Source organism: Cnephaeus nilssonii, assembly GCF_951640355.1.
Source record: "Cnephaeus nilssonii genome assembly, chromosome: 11".
Taxonomy (NCBI): Eukaryota; Metazoa; Chordata; class Mammalia; order Chiroptera; family Vespertilionidae; genus Cnephaeus; species Cnephaeus nilssonii.
In genome coordinates, this window is record NC_137082.1 from 39264877 (window position 1) to 39286273 (window position 21397).

General features: G+C 38.8%; 1 protein-coding gene across 4 annotated transcripts in view; it reads left to right on the forward strand.

The window, feature by feature from the left end:
* Nucleotides 1-21397, forward strand: part of RAB27B (RAB27B, member RAS oncogene family) — a 56651-nt gene that overhangs the window by 16212 nt on the left and 19042 nt on the right. The window contains exons 1-2 of one of the 4 annotated variants that reach the window (XM_079784180.1): nucleotides 3241-3278; nucleotides 5397-5463. The exons of 2 other annotated variants lie outside the window; for them this stretch is intronic. The gene's annotated coding sequence lies outside the window, so the exon portion shown is untranslated. Of the gene's footprint in view, nucleotides 1-3240; nucleotides 3279-5396; nucleotides 5464-21397 lie in introns of those variants that run through there. One more of the 4 variants, XM_079784181.1, reaches the window with a different exon arrangement.

The following is a 21397-nucleotide window of genomic DNA, read 5'->3' on the forward strand; positions in this document are numbered from 1 at the left end:
AAACCAATGCCCCTGATGCATTTGCAGTCATCCACAGACATGTTTGGAAGTGGGGAAACTCTTGAATTTCCTGACATGCACTGGCCCCAAGCAAAGCACTGAAGTTCTGAGTAGTGTTTTTAAGCACAGGAAGGCTGTGATGTGCCTATGGAGAAAATATATGTGTTCCATAAGCCTCATTCAGGTATGAGTTACAGGGCTGTTGGCCATGATCTCAAAGTTTATGAATCAGCAACATATATTAAATGTGTGTCTTCAAACAGAAACACATAAAACAAGGCTTGTATTGATCAGCTGGTGAAAATATTGTGGCCATAGGCTCACAGGAACTTCACTCTGCATTTCCATTGGGAGCACAGTATTCCCTGATTCTATGTTTGCAGTGTCTTTATAAAACAAAACTACCATGAATCACTGTGTTTATTTCCTCTCATGAAAGGATTTTCAATAGTTTAGAGAAAAAAATGTAGTCAGGTAGCTAAAGGAAAAAATAAAACACAAGCAAACATGGAGTCATGGAGTCCAGAAATAGAAAAGGTCAAGTTTTTTAACCAGAGGACCTTTGATGCCTATTACATGTAAGCAAAACTCTGAATTCTGACCTTCCAGGTAGCCAAGGCTAAAACAAACAAACAACAACAAAAACACAAGGAATACAACTTTTCCTATCAGATTAAAGAAAGTATATCAATTTATTGGGAGATACTTTTTTTTTGGTATCATTATATTCTAAGAGTAATGTTAGGGCACAAAACACATAATATATGTTTCCAATTGTAGTTTTATGAATGATGCAGAAGTGGAACTTGTATGATTGCCTGTATATTGACAATACCAAAGCCCAAGGCGCTAATACGATCTCTATGTTGTTTGATGAAGGATTTCTACAAGGATCTAAAGTCTGTGTGTGGCTGGGATGCTGACATAAAATGCAGTGTTATCACAGGTTAGGCGCACACTTACATCCTTAAAGAGCTTCCGATGAAATTATTGTCATGGTGAAATTACCGGGTCCTCTGGTAAATTGAAGTGGGGAGATACGTTTGATCAGGCTGCTGTCTTGGTGCCTCTAAAAATCCTGTAGACAGAGAGGTCTGCATTTATCTATGAATTTCACAGTCACCAAGGGGCAGCCCAGGAGAATGAGGAGGCTGGAGGAACACTGACTACTATACTTAATCAAATCCACCCGGAAGTGCCCCCTCCAATCATTCACTCTTTTAAATATCCATGCTCATTTTTATTTATTGGTCCATTCTCCCACTGGTGCTAAGAATTTTCTGATAAGATGTGGAGGAAGGTACAAAGAATAGGCTCAAATAGTGAAATTTTAAGGAAAACCAAAAATATTCAGTGAAAGCTTATAAACTCCTCGAAACCTTCCCACATATATTTTATGGATTGATTGTTGATGCCCAAATTCTTGAGCTTAATTTGTCCTGACTTTTTATTAATTTGATTATTAGCCTAACTCTTGTCAGAATTTATAAAAAATGTTCTTTGTGGCTGTTTTGTAAATCTACATTATCAGCAATTTAAAAAAATATGTTTTTATTGATTTTTAGAGAGAGAGGAAGGGAGAGGGGTAGATATAGAAACATCAATGAGAGAAAAGCATCATCCATCAGCTGCCTCCTGCACACCCCCTATTGGGGATCAAGCCTGCAACCTGGGCATATGACCTGACCAGGAATCATACTGGTGACTTCTTGGTTCGTGGGTCCACACTCAACCACTGAACCACACCAGCCGGGCTATCAGCAATTTTTGTACAGATATTTTTATATTGAGTCTTGGGCCTTCATATTGCTAAAATATTAAATGGGGAAAATTCATGGAACTTATTCATAAATAAATGTACATATGTTTCCACAGACCCTAGATAAGGAGACATTGAAGTAAGAACAGGCTGGTGACATATGGGGGGCGGGAGGGGGGGGAAGGGAGTGAGGTCTTGAGAAAACCGAGAGAAAAAATTTTTAACCATTATAGTTTATAAAGGATATAAACAATTCAATTTCTGTAATTTTAAAATTAGGAAGAGAAAACAAAAAACTTGATTCAGTTAGATATAACAAATACAATTAAATGGAGATGCAATTTAATTTATTGGAAGTAATATAAGTTTTATGCAGATTACTGGCAGTACCTTATGAGGATGTAATACAATTGGGAAAATATCTATCAAATCGAATATATACAAAAATATAAACCATACATTTTATGGTATGGTTTGGGGTGATAAGCAGTAGGGAAGTGGAGGGAGGTAAAATTAACATAAAATCCTCAATTACCCATAGCTTTTGAGACATATCCTTGATGGTGTAGATAAAGCATTTCATGCATATTCTTTAATTTTGTTCTTTCAAAGAAAATGCTCCTTTTTATAAGGGATAAAGAAGAAAATAAACAGAATATTCAGACGACAGCACAAACAAAGATGGCGCTACAGACCAAAGGAGCCATAGTCTGGCCAACAGCGTCTCTGGGGCACCGTTTTCAATGACTCCTGAGTCTATTTTTTAAAAGTATGAATTTGGAATAGTAGTTACTCAGAGGGGTTGATGTACGATGGGAGAAAGCACAAATACGAACAAGGCAGCCCTAACCGCAGCATGCCCTCCTCTAGTTGGCCTGGGGCTGGAGAGGAAGGTACCTGCCTTTCCACCTCTCCGATCCAGACCTGCCAGAGGCCCTGGCACCTGCTGACAGAGACCTTGATACCTGTTCAGGGGGGCAGAGCTCTCTTCTCAATAGGATGAGAGCTTTTGGTCCACTGTTTTTTAAATTATTTACTTTAAAGGTTGTTGAAGTATTAGCTTTCAATTGTCATGTCCAACAGAGAATCCCCTTACCCCGACCCCTGACCCCCTGCCATATGAAGAAGGAAGGCCACTGGGAATATATACTAGTAGAATGTGCAGGCCAAAATAGGTTTTGGAGAAATCGTTTCAAAATCATTCATAATAGAAAACGAAACAGCCCTCTAACATAGTCCTATCTCTGGTAAGCTATGAAAATAGGACTGGCTTGATAAGTTCAGTGACATTCTGCTTCTCCCTGACAAATATTTACTCATACTTTTAAATTAAGAAAGTAACTAAATGCAGACTCAAGCTAGAAACTTAACTACTTAAATCCTTTGTAATTTAGCAGACTCCTCTTCACACATAGACCATCACACATGTATTGTACGAAGACCCTCAACTCCAAAGGGCCATTAGCAGACTCCTAGATTATGTCATTTTGTACACCGTCCAGAAACAACTGAATTAGAGGTCAGTCATATTACAAAATATCTTCCCTTCTATAAAGGAATTTAATAGTTTATTTAAAAAAAGACTCCCAATTTATTCTAAATATGTTTACACTTGTAGAAGTGGCATTTATGAACTGACCTGGAACAGAAGCACTGCATAAAGTGAAGTATGTCTGTATATTTACTTAAAAACAGAGAAAGTACTTACGAGTGTGCCATGTTTCATTGCTTGCTGACTGGTGCTAGTAAGAAAAGTGCTTATTCACTGCTCTCTCTTGTTGCATTGACTTCCATGCCCCAAACCAAATTTCCTGACATTAGGAATGTATATTCTGAAAGGCAGTATGGTGGTGACTTGTGTTTAAAAGCAACAGGCTGTGGATTCTGACAGATCTGGATTCGAACCCTGAGCCTGCCAATTATTAGCTGTGTGGCCCTGGGCAAGTTAACTAACCTTTCTGTGTATCAGTCTTTTCATTTGCAAAATCCCCAAATATTTTTGTGAGAATTAAATTAATGTATCTAAAGTGCTTAGCACAGTGATTACAGTGATTTCAAACTTTTTCATCTCATGGCACACATAAACTAATTACTAAAATTCAACAGCACACCAAAAAAGTATGTGTTTTGCTGATCTGACTAAGAAATAGGTATATGTTTGATCCATTCACAGCAGACAGCTATTGTTGGGTTGGCTATTGTCATTTTTTTAAGTTGACAATCTAAGGGAAAAGAGGTCAGTGCCCCTGACTAAATAGTCAGGTATTGCAGGTTTTAAAAATTCTTGCAGCACACCAGTTGAAAATTGCTGGCTCAACATAATAGCAACACAACAGGAGGTTGCTAAAATTACTAGTAATTCCAGTGATAGTCTAGCAACTCAACAAATGGTTAATATCTACTTACATCTAACTACACTGAAAAATCAGAGTATACTAGAATCAAGTATTTGGGCAAATTCCTATCAGCTTTGTTTTCTAAGTGTACCATATGTATCTGCTTTGTCTCCCTATAGTGATTCTTAACTCCTATTAGAAATTATTTATTTTTAAATTTTATAATTTTATTCTAAAAATAAGTACTACATTCTGTGTTCCAAAATTCAAAAGGCGCAAAAGTATACAGTGAGAAGTATCCTTCCTTTCCTTGCCTCCCATCTAGCTCCCCTCCCGAGAAGCAAATTTTCCAAATCTATTTTATACCTAGATAAATACACAATTAGATACACTTATTCTCTTTTCTCTCCTTTTTTTTTTCTTTTCTTTCTTTTTTTTTTTTTTTTTGCACAAATGTTAGGATACTATTTAGGGTTTTCAAATGAAATACTTGACATCCAGCTAAATGCACAATATTTGGGTCTTATACGAAAAAATTTAATTGGTGTTGTATCTGAAATTCAAATTTAACTGAGTGTCCTGAATATTATTTGCTAACTCTGGCATCTCTAAATTACTATCCTACTGTTTGGCATCTTATTTGTCTGCTTGTGTGTGTGTGTTTTCATATTAGAATCATCTGGGATGGTTTTAAAACTCCTCTCCCCAAGCCACACACTCCAGACCAATTTTATCAGAATGTCTAGGAATTGTACTTGGACAGCAGTATTTTTTCCCCAGTGATTTTCTTTCAGTGATTTAATAGAGGAACAATTTACACACTAAAAAGCACACCCATTTTAAGTGTATAGTCCCATGCCCATTGACAAATGCGTACACCTGTTTTTACTTAACAATATATTTTGGCAATCACTCAAAATTGTTTCTTAAAGTATAAACCCTTTAGAGCAAGTATTATATTCTATGCTACTTTTCTTCATAGGACTTGAGCACTTTATAAGTGTTTCCGATAAATACAGGTTGACTAGGAACAGAGTCGTTTATTGCAGTCATTATTAAGTGGTTTTTAAAATTGATTTAAGAGAGAAAAATAGCAATTTGTTGTTCCACTTATTTATGCATTCATTGGTTGATTTTCTTATGTGCCCTGACTGGATCAAACCTACAACCTTGGAATATTGGCCAACACTCTAATCAACTGAACTTCCTGGCCAGGGTTTTATTATTTAGGTAACGCACAAATTGAGAAATATTATTAATGAGTGTTTGCAGTTGCAATACTAATTAAAAATAAATTACAGGATTGCAAAGAAGTTGTTGCCAACAGATCCATCTCCACGTGTGCAGTATCTTCAAGTTGGCTGAGTGGTAAGCCAGGTTTTTTACGTTTACTGTGTGACCCCATTATTTACACAAGAGGGATCTGGGACTGAGGTTGAATAAATTTTCAGGCCATGTAGCTAGTAAGTAGAGGAGCTGGGATTCGAACCATGTCTGACTCCAAATCTTGCTAGGGTCCCATCCTAATCTGGCCTAATTTTGAGATTCCCGACCTTTCTCAACAAGATTCCAAAACTCCTATATTCAATTTGGAAAAAGATTTAGAATAGCTGGTTTTGTTTCTCAGTGGATGACTTCTTCAGCCAAAATGCCTTCTAGAGAGAACCAGCAAAAGAAACCAAACAGGTAAAATTCCTTTGGGCTCAAGTTTCTTTAGTCTCTGTAAAGCCCTTACAAGATAGTTCTGGATTTTGTGTTTGTTCACCTGTCTTGGATTACCTGAGCATGAGGGCTTATGAAAAAAAACTGAATGAACATAATTACGAGTTGTGATTCAGGAGAGCAAGCAGTGTCTTTTGCTAATGAACCTTATCTTTTTGCTCAGATCATGTGTATCTCTCATACCTGTCTTGATGTGTGACTAAATGAAGGAACTGAATTAGAACAGTAGGGGTGCATATCTTATTTCTGCACATGCCAAATATTGTCTTTCTCTTCCTTTATGGATGTGTTTTACGAAATGCATAATATAGAGACAGACCACAAAACCACTCCAGTTTCTGCAGCAGAGAACACAATGTGAGTATCTGTTTCAAGGTCATTTCCTGATATTGATATCTTCCAGTAAATTTGAGGCAGATTCAGAGTAGAAATTGAATTCAATTCATGGCTTAGCTTCTTTCCTCTGTCTCCATTTACAAGACTTAGGAAATTTATTGCATATAGTTGACTTTCAGTAGATGTTTGTTGAACTTTCTTGACATTCTCTTTTAAAAGTGAGGATATACCACCTGGTTGGTGTTGCTCAGTGGTTGAGCATTGACCTATGAACCAGGAGGTCATGGTTAGATTCCCGGTCAGGGAAAGTGCCCAGGTTTCAAGCTTGATCCCCAGTCGGGGGGGCATGCAGGAGGCAGCCAATCCATGATCCTCTCTAATCATTGATGTTTCTGTCTCTCTCTCCCTCCCTCTCTCTTCCTCTCTGAAATCAGTAAACATATTTAAAAAAATTAAAAATAAATATAAAAGTGAGAATATAGTATATTCTGGATAGTTTGGCAAAGTGAGCATATCACTAACATTTAGCAAAAAGTTGATGAGAAAGAATTCTCTGAGGTCCTATGAGTTTCAGAGAGAGCTTCATGCTTGGCAGTCCATGGCAAGTGTGGACAAAAAAAAAAAGAGAAAAAAAAAAGACATCCAGGAAACCGTAATTTGAGTGATTCCAGTAGTTTGGAATTGGGTTTTGGCTCAGAATTCAAAGGAAAATGCTGTGATAGCAGCAAAGAAATTATAAGTATAGTTTTCTCTAAAGACTCTTAAAAAAGAAAAAAAAAAGGAAATTAGGTCAACTTCTTAATGTTTTATTAATTCTCTTTGGTTTTCTTTTTGTGTGTGTTTTTTAAATATATTTTATTGATTTTTTACAGAGAGGAAGAGAGAGGGATAGAGAGTTAGAAACATTGATCAGCTGCCTCCTGCACACCCCCTACTGGGGATGTGCCCACAACCAAGGTACATGCCCTTGACCAGAATCGAACCTGGGACCCTTCAGTCCACAGGCCAGCTCTGTATCCACTGAGCCAAACTGGTTAGGGCAATTCTCTTTGTGTTTTTATTTAATTCTGTGAATTGGTCTGAATGTCTTGATTCTGTCTTTTTCCGAAGTATCACAGTCACACCTGGTAGGCCATTCGGTGGGTTCTCTTCATGTCTCTTCCTGTTAGTACACCTTATCTTGGTTGAAGGACTAGCCTTTATGTCATATGCTCAGAATGATACATAGCTCTTGTCAGGAGTTTATAAAATTCCCCTTTATCCAGCCAGGCCTTTTATTATCTCACTTCTAATGTTTTCACTCATTTCATCCTATTTGTTCAGACCACTTTCATTTGAATTTTTTGGTAGCTTTTTGCTTGTGGCTTTTTTTATATTTAGAATCCAGTAATACAAATATGTCTTTGTAAGTTCTAGCTGAACAATTTGGTATTTCTCCTTACTTCTCCCCATTCTTTGCATCTTGTTTCAACACATCTTTAGACTTTGTGTAGTAGCAAACATACAGATTATTATATATTCAATTAAATGCCACTGGTAAAGGGCAGAGTGGTTTTCCCAAGTTAATTATTTACAACTAGTGGCCTGGTGCACAAAATTCATGCATGGGGATGGGGAGAGTTCCCTCAGCCCAGCCTGCACCCTCTCCAATTGGGGACCCTTTGGGGGATGTCCGACCACCAGTTTAGGCCTGCCCCTAACCTCTCTGCCTGCCTGCCTGATTGTCCCTAACCTCTCTGCCTGCCTGCCTGATCGCCTCTAACTGCCTCTGCCTGCCTGCCTGATCGCCCCTAACTGCCCTCCCCTGCTGGCCTGATCTTGCCCCAACTGCTCTCCCCTGCTGGCCTGATCTCGCCCCCAACTGCCTCTGCCTGCCTGATCACCCCTAACTGCCCTCCCCTGCCTGCCTGATCACCCCTAACTGCCCTCCCCTGCTGGCCTGATCTTGCCCCAACTTCTCTCCCCTGCTGGCCTGATCTTGCCCCCAACTGCCTCTGCCTGCCTGATCACCCCTAACTGCGCTCCCCTGCTGGCCTGATCTCGCCCCCAACTGCCCTCCCTGCTGGCCTGATCTTGCCCCCAACTGCTCTCCCCTGCTGGCCTGATCTTGCTCCCAACTGCCTCTGCCTGCCTGATAACCCCTAACTGCTTTCCCTTGCCAGCCTGATCTTGCCCCCAACTGCCCTCTCCTGCCAGCCTGATCTCGCCCCCAACTGCCCTCCCCTGCTGGCCTGATATTGCCCCAACTGCCCTCCCCTGCTAGCCTGATCGCCCCTAATGGCCTCTGCCTTGGCCCCCACCACTATGGTTTTGTCCAGAAGGAAGTTGGACATCTGGAAGATGGCCGGTCGACCCAGTCTAATTAGCATATTACCCTTTTAGTAGTATAGATAGATTATATAGGATAGGATTGCTTAAATGCGGGGGAGAAGCTAGCAGGAGGAGATGCTCTTGGCAGACAAAAACACATAATCCCTATATCTGGACTGGTAGCCAGCCATATGCACTATACTGCCAAACAGGTCATTAAACAATTGAACTGCTTTCTTACACCTTACACCAAACAGCTGTTGCCCTTAAAACCCCTCCTCAGCCCCCACCTTAGGTTCTGCCTTCACAGTTCACCCAGATTAGATTCTGATTGGTCAGTTTCTATGCCAATCAGCATCAAAAGCTCTGCCTCCTAGGCAGCCATTGGCTCCTTGCACTTCACCCAGATTTGGTTCTGATTGGTCAGTTTCTATGCCAATCAGCATCAAAAGCTCTGCCTCCTAGGCAGCCATTGGCTCCTCACACTTCACCCAGATTTGGTTCTGATTGGTCAGTTTCTGTGCCAGTCAGCATCTCTAGGCCTATCAATGGGCCTGATCAGAGAGGCAGGGCTGATCAGCAGCCACTGCAGAGGCCCAGAGAGAAACAGAGGCTCGGCTACTAGCTAGGCCCAGAGAGGAAGAGGGAGGCAAGGGCTGATCAACAGCTGCCATGGAGGCTATGGATCAGACCCTGCTTCTCCATCCAGGCCTCTCTCTGGGCCTGATCTGCAGCCCCCTCGGCAGTCAGTGCTGGGTCGCAGCACCTCAGCGGCAGGCAGTCAGTGCTGGGTGGCCACGGCAACCCAGCACTGACTTCCGATCTGTCAAGCCTTGGGTCATTTTGGATGTTACAGACCATGGGTTTTTATATATTAGGATAGCTTTTAGAATCTGAAGCTCAACCAATGTGAGCCGAGACCAGTCACAATATGGATATTTAGATTGTGTTATGAAGTGTTTAAGGCCAGCTAGGAACAAAATTTTCAGGGAGAGGTTATAGGGGTCTGACTTTGGACACCTCCGCCTCTTTTTTCAGTGTCCCTCCACCTGCCCATTGACCTTATTTTACTAGGTTTCCTCTCTATTTTCCCATTAAGGAATTTCATTAATACAAATATGCCTTGTTCTAATCTTTGCTTCTTTTTCATAATCCATTTAACAAAATATGTTGTGTCTTTTTTTATCAGGTACTTTACTAATGAAAACTTGCCTTGGAAGACATAGATTTAGGTAATTGTGGGAGGTAATGAGTTTGAGTTAACCTAATCAACACTAATGAGTGAGCTAGTTAATATATTATCTCCTTGGTAATTTCTTGCCTTAATATAGTTAAAGTTACTTCTTTTCACTAGACCCATAAGGAATGTCTATTGCATGAGGCTCCCATAAGGACTTCAATCATCATGGCTGAGCAGATGTTGGGATCCAAGAAAGTCTTTATGTACACCTCAAGAAACTGTCTACAGAGGCCACTTTTAGAGAACAATTATGGGTGGCATGGGAGAATATAGGAAAAAAACAAGAGGTTTTTTTTTCTAGAATTTTGTCTTTGTATCACATAGGGGAAGATCAATCATAACTTTATTTTAAAATATGTGGGGTTTGAAAAATAAAGCAGGTACATTATAAATTTTTCTAATCCTCCAAAAGTTCTCTATAATATAGGTTCTGAGTATTCAACTTCACTGAAATTTGTCCACAGGAAGACCTGCCTGCAGAGTCTCCTATCTTATGGAGCAATTAATTAATTATCCTCTGTCCAGGGAACAAGTCCAAAGTGAAAACAGGGGCTCAGAAGCAAACGTCATCCTTTCGTATACAGAGAATGTAAATGTTATTAGCATCCTATGGTGATGATGCTTTCTGGAATTTTCCTGAAACAGTCACCATTTTTTATACATTTAAAAACATGAACCAGGGAACTTATATGCACATATGCATGATCCATAGACACAGACAATAGAGTGGTGAAGGCCTGGGAGAGGCAGGTATGGGCTGAAAGGGGTCAATGGGAAAAACAACAAAGGGGACATCTGTAATACTTTCAGCAATAAAGATACATTTCAAAAAAGAAACAAAATAATGTGTTGCCCCATTAGGAGCCTTGCATATGGGATTATAGAAATGAGGGTTTTAGCCAATGAGTCTCTTGCATGAGATTCTGTGATATTGCACGTTATAATGAACAAGAAGAAACAGCACTTTGTAAGGCAGAAGAAGGACTTTGGGTGTTATTTTCAGTTTGATGGGATGCCATTGCAAAGTACTAGGCAGAACGGTGATGTGGTCTAATTTACAGTTTTACAAGAGAACTGCTTGGTAAGTGGTGAATGGATGGGGGAAAGGCAGAACTGGAGGCGTGAAGACAAGTTAGGAGGCTCTTATGAATTGCAGTGACCAGACAGTTTGTTCAAATTAGAACCCTTCTGAGAGTGGAAGGAGATGCTATTTACAGAACAGGAGGCGAAAACTGGGCATGTGGTCAGCATACCAGGGCATGCGGTTGCTTTAGCTATTGCGGTTGTTGTTGGAGTAGTGGGACCTTTTATGCCATTTTATTTAATCCCACAATAAGCTCTATAGGCCAGAGCATAGTACATGGTAATAAATGTTCATTGGGTGAGTGAGTAAATGAGTGAATCTGGGGAGATTAGTATCCTTGCTTTCTAAATGGCTATAAGTAGAATACGAAGTCTAATTTTGATTATATATTCCATACTCTTTCTCTAATTTCTTACCAATATCCCTTTATTTTTGCTTCTCAATGTTTCTAACGTGTCTCACATGTATTTCCATGTTCTTTTCTCATTTCCTCCTCTCTCCTGGGTTTAGTGTTTTACATATAGAGGTTCTGTAAATGTGTTTGTTGTATTAGTTTTTATCAAAAGCAGAAATCTTAGAGGTCATTGACAGTGTAGAGTCCCCGGGCAACTTTTTGATCTTCCCTTTGAAGCACACTGTGCCACATTTAATGCACAACTTCATAAGGCCTCCACCTGGGCAGTCTGTCAGGGTCCATTTAACAACACTGATGGTGCCCTAATGTACCACTCACTTCTTATACAAAGAACTTCCTTCTCTGTCTTCTTCTCCCCATCCAGGAAATTAGTACCACCTTACTCCCAGGTAAAGGGAGCTAGGCATTATTTCTGTAGTATGCCACCCCCTCTTTACAATTAGAGTAGTTTTTTTGTTTTTTTTTAGAAGTTAGATGCTTTTAAAATACTGTTTTAAATTAATTTCAGAGAGAGGAAGTGAGAAGGAAAGATAGAAACATCACTGATGAGAGAGAATCATTGGTCATCTGCATCCTGCATGCACCCTACTGGGGATCTAGCCTGAAGCTTGGGCATGTGCCCTGATTAGGAATCAAACCATGACCTGCTAGTTCATGGGCCGATGCTCAACCACTGAGCAACACCGGCCGGGCTAGGGTAGCTTTTGCTCGTTGGAAAACTTGCACCAAATTCTCAATAAAAAAGGTAATCTCACTTTCCTACTTTGAATTATGGGCATAGAAAAATTCAAGTGTATATATTTACAAAGTTTGTATTGCAAATTGTATCTATGTCTGGCTTACTCCATAAACATTCAAGCAGACTTATTTTCTGATAAGACCAGGTAAAATAAAAGACTGGCTTTAGGGAGTGGGTGCACAGTCCACTCCCTAAAGACCTTTCCATGCTTGATGTATCTGTATGCATGTGTGCATGGTGTGTGCGTGTGTACATACATGCCTGTGTGTTCATTATGACCTTGCCGATCCTTTGCAATCAATACCTGATGTAACCCAGTCAATGCTGTTATGCTGGAGAAAAAAAAATGTTCCAGCTTGCCTTCTCATTCCTCAGATTTTATTTTACTTATGTGTATTGCATAAGAAAATGTAAACCTACTCATCATGACAGATAGTATATCATTTGCTGACATTTGTAAAAATAATTCGATTATTCAACAAGGACATCTTACCTGTAGTTGAATTTATAAGACTAGTTTCTGGCCCTAGCTGGTTTGGCTCAGCAGGTAGAGCATCGGCCTGCAGAATGAAGGGTCCTGGGTTTGATTCCAGTCAAGGGCACATGCCCGGGGTTGTGAGCTCAATCCCTAGTGGGGGGCGTACAGGAGGCAGCCGATCAATGATTCTCTCTCATCATTGATGTTTCTATCTCTCTCTCCCTCTCCCTTCCCCTCTGAAATCAATTAAAAAAAAACAAGACTAGTTTCTGTTTTAGATCCTGGAGAAAGTCAACTCTTCTAGAAGTTGGGAGAGTTTCAGGTATATAATATGATAGCCCCACCCTCTGCTTAATTGGGGGAAATAAAATGGACTTAATATTAGCCTGTGTTAGTCATTGTATAAATATGAATTAGAAGATCAGCTACCAATATTATCAGAGAAGGGCAGAGCCAACTTTATTCTCAAACATAAACTCCCCAATAATCAATGGAATATTTACCTTAATGTATTTAACAGAAATATATAGACACAACGAATGTGAAACTTCTTTCTTTATTTGTGTAACTAGAACTTATACTCCTGAAATTTAATATGCAAGCATTTAGCTTTCATAATTTTGCCTCTCACTGTACCTACCAAACTGGGCTCAGATTTCAGCAGGAAAGCTTTTAGTTTAGCCAGAAGGAACCGCACACTTGCAGTTAAGCTCACTGGAACCTTAGGAAACAAGACAGTGAGAGAAATATAGGTGGATTTTTCTGTTTAAAAGTTGATGACCAGTGATATAGAAAGGGCGTTCTTTGATGTTGAAGAAATAGATTGATTCCCAAGAATGTCTTGAGGACATAGACCTTAATAAATTGGGAAGTGCCAGATAAGCAAATGTATTTTTTTTTTGTGACAGATACTTTATTGTGATTCTTTCCCCTCTAAGATGTTAACATTTACTCTCAGTATTTTGACTTAATGTAGTAAATGATGATATCTGTCCTTTTGTTCAAAAATACCAGAAAGTAATATGTAGATCTTTAATGGGAAATGTAATGTTTTTCCTTGGGCAGGAATGGACTTCAGGGTGGCGAACTTGCAGAGATGAGATACAATGTTAGCCAATCCGAGTTCTTCCAGCAACTCAGTGTAGAGTGACTCTGGAAAGTACAGGCAAAGCTAATTTCATAAGAACTGACTCATACCAAGTCTTAGCTTATGAAAACTCCAACTCTTGGCATTTATTTCTTTGCTGAAATCATGATTCTTTTCTCAGTGAGCACAGTCACTGTGGGTTGGAGCAGTCAATAGAGTATGTTTCCAACAAAAGTCCCTTTCTCGGTGTTGTGCAAGTCTGAGTAGCAACCTTATTTAAGTATAATTTCAGTCAACTATGCACACTTTTGAGTATTGCATGGCTTTTCTCAGACCAGAATTGTGATTAACCTGAAAATGTGTGCAAGTTCTAAAGTTACAGAACACTGGAGAGCCACAGTGCCCTGCCAGGATTCTCTTCATGATCAGACCTTAGCAGGCTCCACGCCAGGCACTGGGAAGCTGCCTGCTGCTTCGTCTGATTAGACGTTAAAATGTACCAAACAGCAGGGAAAGGTGGGCATACTGTAAATGTCTCTGTGCTAATGATGACTTTTCTTTTCTCACCAGAACAGCTGGGGGTGAAAGTTGTCAAAGACAAAATTATAAATGTTTTATATTGGAAAATGCCAGGTGAGTTTAAGACATGGTCAACTTATTAGGTTACTGCCAGGAAGTAAACAATAGACTCATTAAAGCTGTAATTAGTCATTGTTGACATATTTTCGTTTTTATCAGGGCTCCAGGAGGGATAAAAGTGAAATAATCTAGTGCTTTGTTAAGTAGAGGTAAAACCAGCTTTTTAAAACTCAGCCATGCCTTTTCCTTGGGATTTCTGTACCACCATTTTTTTTCTGAGGACTTTGTTGACTTCATCTTAGGCTATAAAGTAATTTGTTAATTAACTAATTATTTTGTGGTTTTGTTACATTGTGTCATTAGTCAAAATGTTTTCGTTCTTTATGGTTCCTTATTTCTTGGCAAGTCAAGAGTGGAGGGGGAATTCATGGCGATGGAATACATTGAGCCAGAGGTTTTACATACAACTACAGATAAAGACCATAAGAATCAAGAGTTAAGTAATTTGCCCATGGCCACATGTTGGGTAAATGGCTAAAAGTAACTAAGGGCAATGGAGTTCAATAGCTACCTTTTACCATTACACCACTGTCAACCCTTGATCCTGCAGCTCCAACCTCAGCAGCCAAGCCCCCAGAATGTGTCCTGAGCTTCTAAGCCAAGTTTCCTATAGCCAATGACACTGGGTACACATTCTGCCTGCAGGACCAGTGAGTGCTCTGCTCATCCCAATGCCTCTTTTCTTCTTTCCCTATCAAGTTCCAGCTCTCATCTCACCTCCTCCATGAAGCCTTCCTAAGTACTTCTCCCACTTGCTCATCCTTTATGAGTTTTTCTTTCTCCTCTAAACACCCTTTAGACTTAAAACCCTAGATTTTCTGGTGTAGACCTCATTTTAAATAACTGGTCAGATAAAGGGACTTAATGTTTGTTTGTTTTCTCCCCCACATAAGAATTAAGAACCGTGTGTAATAGTCTTCCTTATTTTCCATTCAGCCTCATATCGTACATATTGCAGAAATAAAATTCCAGTTTAGAAATCTCTATTAACATAAGCATCCACATAACGCAAAGATCCCCTGTGAGACAAATAAGCACTTCCTTTGGACTGACTCCATTCTTTGTAGATATGATCTCTCTTTGCCAACATTTGCTAAGCTTCTTGTTAAATATCAGCCAAAACAATGACCAGCCAACATTCTTTTTTTAAAGAGCTCTTGGATTTCTTATCTTCCTTGTTCTTGGAGTTACCTCATGTTTAAGTGAGAAAATTATAATAATATGGCACATCTTGTTTTCATAGATATGTGCCTATGAACCCATCGATGCTATCTAACTTGGCTTCCTTATATCTCTGAGAGGCAGACTTCGTGGGCACATTTTGGATTAGTATGTCTTTTCTCAGATAATGAAGCGAAGCAAAGCAGTAGAAGTTGTCATGACTTCCTCAAAGCAGCAGCCAGCTGGAACATAAGCCAGTTTGCAAGATGATTAGGCCAACGTCTGAAAACTTAGCAAAGTGTCTTTTAAATGAGCATCTCTTTAAGTTAAAACCTTATCTGTTTTTCTACATGGGAGACCTTGTGTAAGAGTAGATGTGTCTGTTTATACATATTCACTTAATGTCCTTGGACATGTCACATAACTCAACAGAGAAAAGAGACGGGTTGACTGAAAAGGAACTGTCCTGTGACTTGTGCTGGTTGGCCCATTGAAGCAGGTGACTATGGTCAAAAAGGACCCATCTTCCCGACGCGCTACTGTCTGAGGAGACGATATGCCTTCATGAATGTGGTACACTCTTCACTTCAATTAGCCAGAGTACAAATTAGGAATCATTCATTAGCAGTGAGGAGTCTCTGGGGTAAGAGGAGGGGCCATGGTTCTCAAACTTAGTTGTGTATTAGAATCATCTGGAGAGCATCAGAAGATACTAATGCTTTTGTATCACCACTAGAATTCAGATCTACTTGGTTTGGGGTGTGGCCTGGGCATCAGGGAGTTTTTATTGAATTTATTGGGGTGACATTGGTTAAGAAAATTATATAGGTTTCAGGTATACAATTCTGTAATACGTCATCTGTATATCATATTGTGTGTTTACCACCCCAAGTCAAGTCTTCTTCCAATCAACATTTATCCCCCTTATACCCTCTTCTACTATACCCTGTTCTATACCCCACTTTCCCTTTGGTAATCATCATACTGTTGTCTGTGTCTATAAGTTTTGTTTTTGTTTTGGCTTAATCTCTTCACCTTTTTCACCCAGCTCCCAAATTCCTCCCTTCTGACAGCTGACCATCTGTTCTCTCTATCTACAAGTCTGCTTCTATCTTGTTTGTTTATTTATTTTGTTCATTAGATTCCACATGTAAGTGAAATGATATGGTATTCGTCTTTCTTTTACTGACTTATTTCACTTAGCATAAAAAGCCTCCAAGTTTGAGAACCACTGAGTTGGAAACCCCTTTTCTGTTTTTCCTGATTGATCTCAAGAAGACATTGGCCTCTCTGTAGAGACTTCCTAATCTGCTTTATGACATCACAAGCTTTTCCAGCCTTGAAGATATATAATTTGTATCAAAGATTCTTTCAATATAAGGCTTTGCAGAATTTTAAGTATTTTGTATTTCTTTCTCTTGCTCCCTAGCTGGAGTTTTGGCTAAAAGACCTAGGAGAGCATTAAAGAAAAGTATGACTCCCTTATGAAAAGTAAGTCATGCAGCCCCCTTATAAAGACAAGCAGAAAAGCTTTCCAGGTCAAATACTAAATCTTTCAGAACATTCTTGAAGCTTAATTTATTTAATTTGAACATTCATGCAACATCTTCTGTGCATGTATTTAGGGTGAGTACAATACTATCTTGGGAGCTACTAATTGTCAGGGAAACAAAATTTAGGATATGTGAGGGAACAAAAGTTACATGTAGCTGGAAAAGCATAGTAAGTGCATTGTAATAATGGGTTTCAGCAGAAGAAGGACCATGAGCTAGCTATGTGCCAAGCTTTGCTGATGGCAGTCAGCAAAAAGACATTGCTCTAAACCATAACAGGATCAGGTCAGATAAACGAACTCCAGTGGGTTTCCTACACTATAATGAGTTGAGTTGCTGGAGGGGGTTACACAGCTCAACCTTCTGGAGGACCTGCTAGAGGTGAAGAATGATGATGGAGAATGTAATTGGCAAAGCTGGGTGCTCTTCTGTTGTAAACTTAGCAGGATATTTAAATCCAAGTTCCAGGACATAGAGAGTCTGTAGGCTATTCTGGAGAGGCTCTGAAATTTGTATTTGTAAATCCCCACCGGGGATATTGATGACCAGCCAGGGTTGGGTCCCACGGGATAACATGCCGTCAAGTTTCATTCCAGTGGTATTTCACAGGGTCCTGGTAACTGGTCTGCCCTGCTGTTTCTCAGTGAGTTTCAATTACTCAGTCCTCATTGTGAACACATTTGCTCAGCACATGGACTCTCAGGACCCTGTTAAATGATAAATATTTTTACAATAATAAATTATTTTATTTAATTAGGTCATAGACTATATTGATTTCAGGAGGGTATTATTGTTTGAATACACAGGGCACCATTAGTAAGTGGCTTCATTATAAACAAGTATGAATTAACATCTAGCTAAGATAAATCAATTATTTTAAAAATAAAATAGAGTATTCTTACACTGTTGAGCTTTAAAAATAATAGCTTTACTGAGGTTTAATTCATACCATAAAATCCACCCTTTCCAAGTATATAACTCTGTGGTTTTTAGTATATTTGCAAAAATATGCCAACATTACTATCTGAAGCCAGAACTATTACTATCTGAAGCCATTACTATTCTTACCCATCATCTTTAAAAACAAAACAAAATAAACAACAAAAAAACACTCCTCATACCCATTAACAGTCACTCCCATTGCTCCTCTCCACATTCCCAACAAATACTACTTTGCATTCTGTCTCTATGAGTTTGCCTATTCTGGATATTTCATATAAATAGAATTATAAAATACACAACCTGTTGCTTCTGGCTTCTTTCACTGAAGCATAATGTTTCCAAAGTTCATTCATGTTGTAATATGTATCTGTACAGCATTCTCTTTTTATGGCTAGGCAATGTGCTATTGTATGGCTATACTATATTTTATCTCTTTATCCATTGGTAAACATTTGGATTATTTCCATTTGGGGGCTATTATGAGTATTTGTGAACAACTTTTTGCATGGACATAGGTTTTCATTTCTTTTGGAAATAAGCCAAGGAGTGGAATTGCTGGGTCTAAGGGTCACTCTATGTTTAATTTTTTGAGAGAGTGCCAAACTGTTTTCAGAAATGGCTGTACCATTTTACATTCCCATCAGTAACATAGGAGAGTTCCATTTCTACACATCTTTCCCAGCACTAGCTTTGTTCATATTTTTATTATAGCCATCCCAGTGGGTGTGAAGTGGTATTTCATTACAGCTTTGATTGGTACTATTCTAATGACTAATGCTGTCTTAAAATCTTTTCACATGCTTATTGAAAAAATGTATATCATCTTTGGAGAAATAGATTTAAATCTTTTGTCCACTTACTAGTTTGATTATTTATCTTCTTATTTTTGAGTTGTAAAAATTCTTATGTAATCTGGATTCAAGTTCCCTATATGATTCACAGATAGTTCTGGGGGTATATTTTCACTTGTTTGATATGTCTTTTTAAGCACAGTGAGTTTTTCATTGTGCTGAAATGTATTTCTATGCTTTTTTCTTTTGTCACCGGGTTGTTGGGTATTATGTTTAAGAAACCATTGCACAATCTAAGGTTATGAATATTTACTATATTTTTCTAAGAGTTTCATCGTTTTAGCTCTTACACTTAGGTCTATAATCCATTTTTCATTAGTTTTTATATTTGTAGTAAGACAGCAGTCTAAATTCATTCTTCTGAATGTGGCTATCCATTTGCCTCAGAAGCATTTCTTGAAGATTATTCTTACCCATTGAATTGTCTTGCTGCTCTGGTCATAATTGACCATCAATGTAAGAATTTATTTCTAGACTCTCAATTTTATTCCATTGATCTATTTGGGTGTCATTAGTCTGTGCCACATTGTATTGATTGCTGTATCTGTAATAAGTTTTAAAGTTGGAAAGTAGAAGTCCTCAAACTTTGTTCTTCTTCAGGCAAGATTATTTCGGTTTTTCTGTGTCCCTTGCATTTACATATGAACTTTAGCAACGGCTTATAATTTCTGGCCAACAACAGCTAGATTTTGATAATGGGTTAAACCTATTTGTTGCTGGGTTGTTTTAAAGATTAAACATGTTAGTCCTTAGTACTTAGTGCTTAGAACAGTAACTGATATATAATAAAGCAATATAACTATTCTTAGCTATCATTCTGTTATTATTTGAGTTGTCTCAAATATCCCTTTCTAATAATTTGATGTTTTGTTATTTTTAAGTGCATTTGTTTTGTGTGTGGCAGTTTACCCTTGATAGTCACAGATATTTTTCTTTGGTAAAACTTATTATACTTATATGAAAATTCTGTTAATTGGTACATTCTATTGCCCGAGTGTAATTCTTACCTCTCTGAATAAGCAACCATAAAATCCTATATTGTAATAGTGTATAAAAGCATCTATGAAGTTTCTAATTACTATTTCTAAATGTCACGAAGTTTTTAAATTAAGAGTACCATGTAAAGACATTCTTATTCCAATCCACAGAAAAATTATTCCCCCGTTGGCTTAATACACTGTAAGTTGGGATAGAACCCAACTCCCCCCTTCAAATCATTGTTGTGAGCTGAAGACTGGTGGGTACATTTAAAGTGAAAGTTCTTTGATGCACTTGCTCATTGGTTACAGGGATGTGTCAGCACCCACAGGGCTTCTTTTGGAGATTTTGGAGGCATATGCCAACGTCCTGCCTTACAGTTGAGAAAGTTAATGTTAATTGCTCAAAACCATTTTGCAGTGGGTGTAGAAATGCTGCAATGGAACATAAAACAAACCCTTCAGTCTGAAGGCAAAAGCTAAAGGCCAGTTCATTTGAAGACCCTCGTAGCTAGATATCAGGATAACTAAGCAATCCTCAATGTGGTTATTGTGTGGCTCTTTCAAAACTGGGATTTATGAGTTAAATTAAGTTGTACAGGAGGTCTGCTAGGAAATAGATTTCCTTTCCATGCTCTATCTTAGCTATACCATGTCTATTACTTAATTTCATAGATATCAAACAATAAAGGCATATGCCTGAAGTGGGATTCTCAACTTTCTAGCATTTGATATCAATAAAGGTTTTAATTTTAAAAAAGAACAAAACAAAACAACAACACAGAATCACTATAAGTGATATAGAAAATGAGCTGTAAGGGGTAGGCAAAAGTAGGTTTACAGTTTTATGTAAACCACAGAGTTTATTCTTGTATTATTTATAAATTATTATATCATTTTCTATACGAACAAATCTAAACCTACTTTTGCCAACACTTGTATTAATCAGACAGAATTTTATGCAATTGTGGGAGCTGGCTTGGCAGTCTATGTAAGCCTGGTGCTTTTCTGTTCCGTGTTGTACCTGAAGTCAGCAGAACCAGGGTCAGGAAAGAAAGATGGATATGAAATGGGGGAGCGCAAGGAATCCACAAGGTCAATCTGAGATGCAGGAGGATGCCTGGAACTTGCCTGGGTCTCTCACTACCTCTGGCCTCAATGGTGCAAATGACCAGTCAAAGGGACTGTGTCTTCACCATGGAGCTGCACACACACCCAGCCTAGGATTCAGAGAAGCTAAACAGGTCTTTTGGGAGCTGTAGAAACTGAACATCTATTTTTTTTCCTGTGCCACCAAGGTGAACTGACAGATCAGTGACAATGTATGCGAGCTCCAAGACCTGTGCTCACAGCGTGACCCTGGACATATATTGGGTTTCTCTGAATCTGAAACAACTACTTTATTTTGTTTCTACCGACCATTTACTCATCTGAAGCCAAAAGCCTGCATTGCTTTCACTAACCCAGAGATGTGGGGCATATCTGCTAACATGTTTTTAAGCATACATCACTGAGGTGTTTGCTTTCTCTACAGGGGTATAAGTGAGCCTCAAGGGATAATGCTAGGCCATTGCTCTCCTGTTCTTTTCAGCAAGATTCTATTTAGAAAACCTGTCGATATTGTGCTACAACTGAGGACGAAATAGTTTTGTGCCTGGCTGGCTCCTGCTGAGTTGTAATGACCCAATAGCAGGAAGACACATGAATGGATCAATGTTCATAAACAGAATAATTTAAAAGTTTTTTCAATTCTGGTAAAAATATCTTA